The sequence below is a fragment of the Phyllobates terribilis genome, unplaced genomic scaffold (genome assembly GCF_046119375.1).
Source record: "Phyllobates terribilis strain yellow unplaced genomic scaffold, ASM4611937v1 Scaffold_68__1_contigs__length_7421828, whole genome shotgun sequence".
NCBI classification, from domain to species: Eukaryota; Metazoa; Chordata; class Amphibia; order Anura; family Dendrobatidae; genus Phyllobates; species Phyllobates terribilis.
In genome coordinates this window covers 302,116-308,991 of record NW_027362828.1, presented here as the reverse complement: position 1 = coordinate 308,991, position 6,876 = coordinate 302,116, and positions in this window count along the sequence as shown.

Genomic DNA, 6,876 nt, shown 5'->3' with positions numbered 1-6,876 from the left:
TAAAATTAAGGGGAACCCCACGCCAATTTTTTTTTAAATAAATCCTTTATTTTAACACTAAATGACAAGTACAGTAATCAACACTATTACTGTACTTCATATATATGTGACTGACATGTTTCTATCTATCTAATCTATGTATGATTCTCTATTCCTTCTATTCTAAATTGTCGGGTACAGATGCTGAATTGCCGGCCGGCTTTCTTAAAGAGACGGTGCATGAAAACACTATTATTTTTTTAAATAAATCCTTTACACTAAATGACAAGTACAGTAACCAACACTGTCACTGTGCTTCTTATATGTGTGACTGACATGTTTCTATCTATCTAATCTATGTGTGAAGCTCTATTCTGTCTGTTATAAATTGTCGGGTACAGATGCTGAATTGCCGGCCGGCTTTTTTAAAGAGACGGTGCATGAAAACACTATTGTTTTTTTAAATAAATCCTTTACACTAAATGACAAGTACAGTAAGCAACACTGTCCCTGTACTTCATATATATGTGACTGACATGTTTCTATCTATCTAATCTATGTGTGAAGCTCTATTCTTTCTGTTGTAAATTGTCAGGTACCGGTGTATGCCGCTGCTGAATTGCCGGCTTTTCGCATAATACATTCTACATTATTCTTAGTTGTTTTACTTCATGTAGAATTAACCTACAAGGAAAGAAAGGGTTTATTTTCATTCCGATATTAGTGTCCCATTGACTTCCGGTTTCCGGTATCGGAATCGGCGATATCCGATACTTTTTGAGTATCGGTCCGATCCAATCCATACTATATTTCCTGATATCGGAAGGTATCGCTCAACACTACTCACAACCGATAACATCAGTAACTTAGTAATGTCATCGCTCATGAGTAGTGTTGAGTGATACCTTCCGGTATCAGGAAATATCTGGGGGCGGCTGACGGCTGGTGTTTCTAGCCTGGGAGGGTGCCAATATTCATGGCACCCTTCCTGGGCTATTAATATCAGCCCGCAGCTGTCTGCCTAGCCTTTGCTAGTTATTAAAATAGGGGGGACCCCACGTCATTTTTTTTGGGGGGTCCCCCATTTTAATAGCTAGTAAAGGCTAGGTATTCAGCTGGGGGCTGACATTAGTAGCCTAGGAAGCTCCATGGGTATTACCCCCTTGCCAGACTTCAAACATCTGCCCCAGTCGTCTGCTTAACCTCCGCTAGAGCCTAAAATTACGGGGAACCCTACGCCAATTTTTTTTGTAATAAATCCTTTATTTTAACACTAAATGACAAGTACAGTAACCAACACTGTCTCTGTACTTAGAAACATGTTAGTCACATACATAATATCTATCTAATCTATGTGTGATGCTCTATCTTTCTGTTCTAAATTGTCGGGTACCGCTGTTGAATTGCCGGCCGGCTTTTTTAAAGAGACGGTGCATGAAAACACTATTATTTTTTTAAATAAATCCTTTACACTAAATGACAAGTACAGTAAGCAACACTGTCACTGTACTTATTATATATGTGACTGACATGTTTCTATGTATCTAATCTATGTGTAATGCTCTATTCTTTCTATTCTAAATTGTCGGGTACCGCTGCTGAATTGCCGGCCGGCTTTTTTTAAGATACGGTGCATGAAAACACTATTATTTTTTTTAATAAATCCTTTACACTAAATGACAAGTACAGTAAGCTGAGCGCTGCCATCCAGCTTGTCATCCTTCAGAGACACAGAGACCTATGAGCCCATTCCAATAAAATGAAGGTAAACTATTTCATCAACTGTTGTGTTCAAACTTTTTATTGGTATTGTACATGAGCATCCCTTTATAGTGAACCCCTTCAGTGCTGTTACTTTTTCTTCTCTTTGTAATTTATTACTCAAGAAGCTGTCCTCTTTTCTCATATATCCTGAAGTTCTAAATGTTGAAGGGGTTGTCCGGTCCAAATGGATAAGTCTGCAGTCACACTGTGTGACTGCAGACTCATGAATCCCCCTAGCGCAGGCACTTTGCGCTGTGGGGATTTGCCGATATGAGACCCGGGACCGGAGGCTATGTATGTGTTATACATACCCCTGGCCAGTCAGCGCCGCCTCGCTTCGTTCACTTGTATGGAGTGAGGCCAGGCCCTATCTAGTGCCGTGGATTGCCAGTAGGAGCTTCGACTAGAAGACGCAGCCTTTCTCAATACAAGTGTATGGAGAGTGAGGCCTGTCCACTGGCCAAGGGTATGTATAACACATGCATACCCTCCATTACCAGGTCTCATACCGGCAAATCACCGCATCGCACAGTGCCTGTGCTGGGGGTTGGGATTCATAAGTCTGAAGTCACATAGAGTGACTGCAGACTTATCACTTTTGACCAGACAACCCCTTTAAATTTACTTGGTTTCATGTATGTGTATGTGAATGGTTAAAGTGGATCTGTCTCCAGATTTCACAATCCTTCCTGCACTGCTACTGGTGACATCTCTCACTGCTAAGTGCAAACAGATACCGTGGGTATGGAAAGTATTCAGACCCCTTTAAATTTTTCACTCTTTTTTCCATTGTAGCCATTTGGTAAATTCTAAAATGTTCATTTTTTTCCCATTAAAGTACACTCTGCACCCCATCTTGACTGAAAAAAAACAGAAATGTAGACATTTTTGCAAATTTATTAAAAGATAAAAACTGAAATATCATATGGTCATAAGTATTCAGACCCTTTGCTCAGACACTCATATTTAAGTCACATGCTGTCCATTTCCTTGTGATCCTCCTTGAGATGGTTCTGCTCCTTCATTGGAGTCCAGCTGTGTTTAATTAAACTGATAGGACTTGATTTGAAAAGGCACACACCTGTCTGTTTAAGACCTCACAGCTCACAGTGCATGTCAGACCAAATGAGAATCATGAGCTCAAAGGAACTGCCCAAGGAGCTCAGAGACAGAATTGTGGCAAGGCACAGATCTGGCTAAGGTTGCAAATGAATTTCTGCATTACCCAAGGTTCCTAAAAGCAAAGTGGCCTCCATAATCTTTAAATGGAAGAAGTTTGGGACCACCAGAAGTCTTCCTAGACCAGGCCGTCCAGCCAAACAGAGCAATCATGGGAGAAGAGCCTTGTTGAGAGAGGTAAAGAAGAACCCCAAGATCACTGGCTGAGGTCCAGAGATGCAGTAGGGAGATGGGAGAAAGTTCCACAAAGTCAACTATCACTGTAGCCCTCCACCAGTTGGGCCTTTATGGCAGAGTGGCCCAATGGAAGCCTCTCCTCAGTGCAAGAAATATGAAAGCCTGCATAGAGTTTGCTGAAAAACACATGAAGGACTCCAGACTATGAGAAATAAGATTCTCTGGACCGATGAGACGAAGATAGAACTTTTTGGTGATAATTCTAAGCGGTATGTGTGGAGAAAACCAGGCACTGCTCATCACCTGCCCAATACAATCCCAACAGTGAAACATGGTGGTGGCAGCATCATGCTATGGGGGTGTTTTTCAGCTGCAGGGACATGACGACTGGTTGCAATTGAAGGAAACATGAATGTGGCCAAGTACAGAGATATCCTGGATGAAAACCTCTACCAGAGTGCTTTGGACCTCAGACTTGGTTCACCTTCGAACAAGACAATGACCCTAAGCACACAGCTATAATGACAAAGGCGTGGCTTCAGAACAACTCTGTGACCATTCTTGACTGGTCCAGCCAGAGCTCTGGCCTAAACCCAATTGAGCATCTCTGGAGAGACCTGAAAATGGCTGTCCACTAACGTTCACCATCCAACCCGACAGAACTGGAGAAAGGAAAAATGGCAGAGGATCCCCAAATCCAGGTGTGAAAAACTTGTTGCATCATTCCCAAGAAGACTCATGGCTCTACTAGCTCAAAAGAGTGCTTCTACTCAATACCGAGCAAAGGGGCTGAATATTTATGACCATGTGATATTTCAGTTTTTCTTGTTTAATAAATTTGCAAAAATTTCTACATTTCTGTTTTTTTTTCAGTCAAGATGGGGCGCAGAATGTACTTTAATGAGAAAAAAATGAACTTTTTAGAATTTACCAAATGGCTGCAATGAAACAAAGAGTTAAAAATTTAAAGGGGTCTGAATACTTTCCGTACCTACTGTATATTGTCCTCTATTTGGTTCTTCCTGAACCTTGGTATTTGGTGATTCTTCCTATGGTCAGAATACACCTAGGTCTTTCTAGTGTCTCAACTGATGTAATATTATTTTTTCTTTCCTTAAAGGGAACCTGTGACATGAAAGAAGCTATTTTTCTGCATATATGGAGTTAATCTGCAGATTAATAGCGTTCTGAACCTGCCCAGCACTTAGACCCCTACTGTCATGAGGTAATGATCTTTATTCCTCCTTTTAGCATTCTGGTTTCAGTCACGGGTGGCGCCGGCGTGGGTTCAGTCACCGTTCTCTGTATAGAGAGCGGCGGCTGTAACCTCGTCCCCGGCAGTGATTGACAGCCGGCCCTACTGCTGAGCTGCTGTAAGTCAGTGCAGGGGGAGTGTTTGCAGCCACTTCTCACTATACACAGAGCGGTGACTGAATCCAATGGATGCCGGGAGAAATAAAGTTCAGAGCAGGGTTAATCTGGAGATTATCCCCATATCTGCAGGCTGATTGTGTTTTTTTCAGGTGACAGGTTCCCTTTAAGGAAAGAACCATTTTTTATTGTAGTTAATAATTCTTACATGCATGTAGTAATGTCTTTTTTTTTCTTAAATCTGCAGTGCAAGTGGGCCTAGCGGACAACTCTACGAGCATTCAGAAGGTATAATGAAATCTATGACTTTATATTTTATTGATTCCAAACTTTTTATAGGTTTTATAAAAGGTACATATAAACAATAGCTTGACACCGGCAACAAAATCTAAAAGGGAATTTGTCGGCAGGTTTTTTCTACTCATCTGAGAGGAGCGTAATGTAGACAAATAGAAGCTGAATCTATCAATGTATCACTTAGATTACTGGGTGCAGCAGTTCTGACCCAATCAGAGCTTTTAGATTTAGAATGAAGCAGAGCTGAGAAAGCTGTCCCCACCCACACCAGGCTCTCCATGTACAAAGTCCATAGACGGTGTGCTGCTTATCACAGCAGGGGGCGTTGCTGGACTAGTGTTGTCCGGCAATGTTAATCTCTTCGTGATAAATCCTTGACAATTACTAAGCAACACCGCACGCACTTTGACAAGTGACACATCTCTGAATTCTGTGTTTCAGCCCCTATCTCCTGCTGTCCTCAGATTACATAGCAAAAACCTGCTGACGGATTCCCTTTAACCCCTTTACAACCTAAGGTGGTTTGCACGTTAATGACCGGGCCAATTTTTACAATTCTGACCACTGTCACTTTATGAGGTAATTACTCTGGAACGCTTCAACGGATCCCCCTGATTCTGAGATTGTTTTTTCGTGACATATTGTACTTCATGATTGTGGTAAAATTTCTTCGATATCACTTGCGTTTATTTGTGAAAAAAATGGAAATTTGGCGAAAATTTTGCAATAAATAACATTTCCCACAGGTCTACTTTACATCAGCACAATTTTGGAAGCAAAATTTTTTTTTGTTAGGGAGCTATAAGGGTTAAAAGTTGACCAGCGATTTCTCATTTTTACAACAAAATTTACAAAAACATTTTTTTTAGGTACCACATCACATTTGAAGTCACTTTGAGGGGTCTATATGACATAAAATACCCAAAAGTGACGCCATTCTAAAAACTGCACCCCTCAAGGTGCTCAAAACCACATTCAAGAACTTTATTAACCCTTCAGATGCTTCACACCAATTAATTGAACATGAAAGGAAAAAATTAACATTTAACTTTTTTTCACTAACATTTTATTTTAGACCCCAATTTTTTTATTTTCACAAGGGTACCAGGAGAAATTGCACCCCATAAGTTGTTGTGCAATTTCTCCTAAGTACGCAGATACCCCATGTGTTGGAGAAAACTACTGTTTGGGCGCATGTCAGGGCTCGGAAGGGAAGGAGTGACGCTTTTGAACGCAGACTTTGATGGAATTGTCTGCGGGCGTCATGTCACGTTCTCAGAACCCCTGATGTGCCTAAACAGTGGAAATGCCCAACAAGTGCCCCCCTTTTGGTAGTGGTAGTTGATTTTTGAATTTTATAATGTAGTTGTTAGGAGGGCGGTTGCAGACAACTTTATTAAAATGGAACGCAACCGACCCCGGGGTCCGCGATTCAGCCTGGAGGACTGCTGCCGAACACTTTCCGGGTGGAAAGGTACGCAACCAACTTCCGTGTTACCGCACACAGGAACGGGTGTAGCGGTTCGCTCTATCTCCGTTAACTGCACGGGAGAAGAGTGACCGGGATAGCACCTACTTAACTGAAGAACCACTCCATGTTAATGCACACGGAGCGGGCTTCAGCGGTTCACACAATCTCTAAGAACTGCAGGGAGACGTGCGACTGGAGGGAAAGCAGTAGCCCTGTCTTCGATACAGGCGCTACTCTGTAGGGATTGGCGCTAGATGCGTGTGTGACTACGCGATGGGTACACGTGCCTCCAGCCGGCGTGCCACCGGACTGAAGGGTACTACTCCACGTGGCTGACAGGCGATACCCGTGGACAGGGTGTCTGCAGGCTGCTCGAGGTATTAGGAAACCCCATTGGCTGAGCCAGGCTGCTAGACGTAGCTACCTGCCTAAGCAAATCTAAGCCTGCCTGAGTGACCTACGCTAATTAGCCGAGCTAACTCTGGCATCGGCAGGTCACGGAGAGAGCAGCTAGAGAGCACGTGGAATACACTCGTCCACACAAACAACACTTGCAAAATGATCTGAGCGCGTCGCCATGTTTGTGGGCGGGTCTTTTAAAGACTAAGCCCTGCCCACCGACGCGCCATTGGTGATGT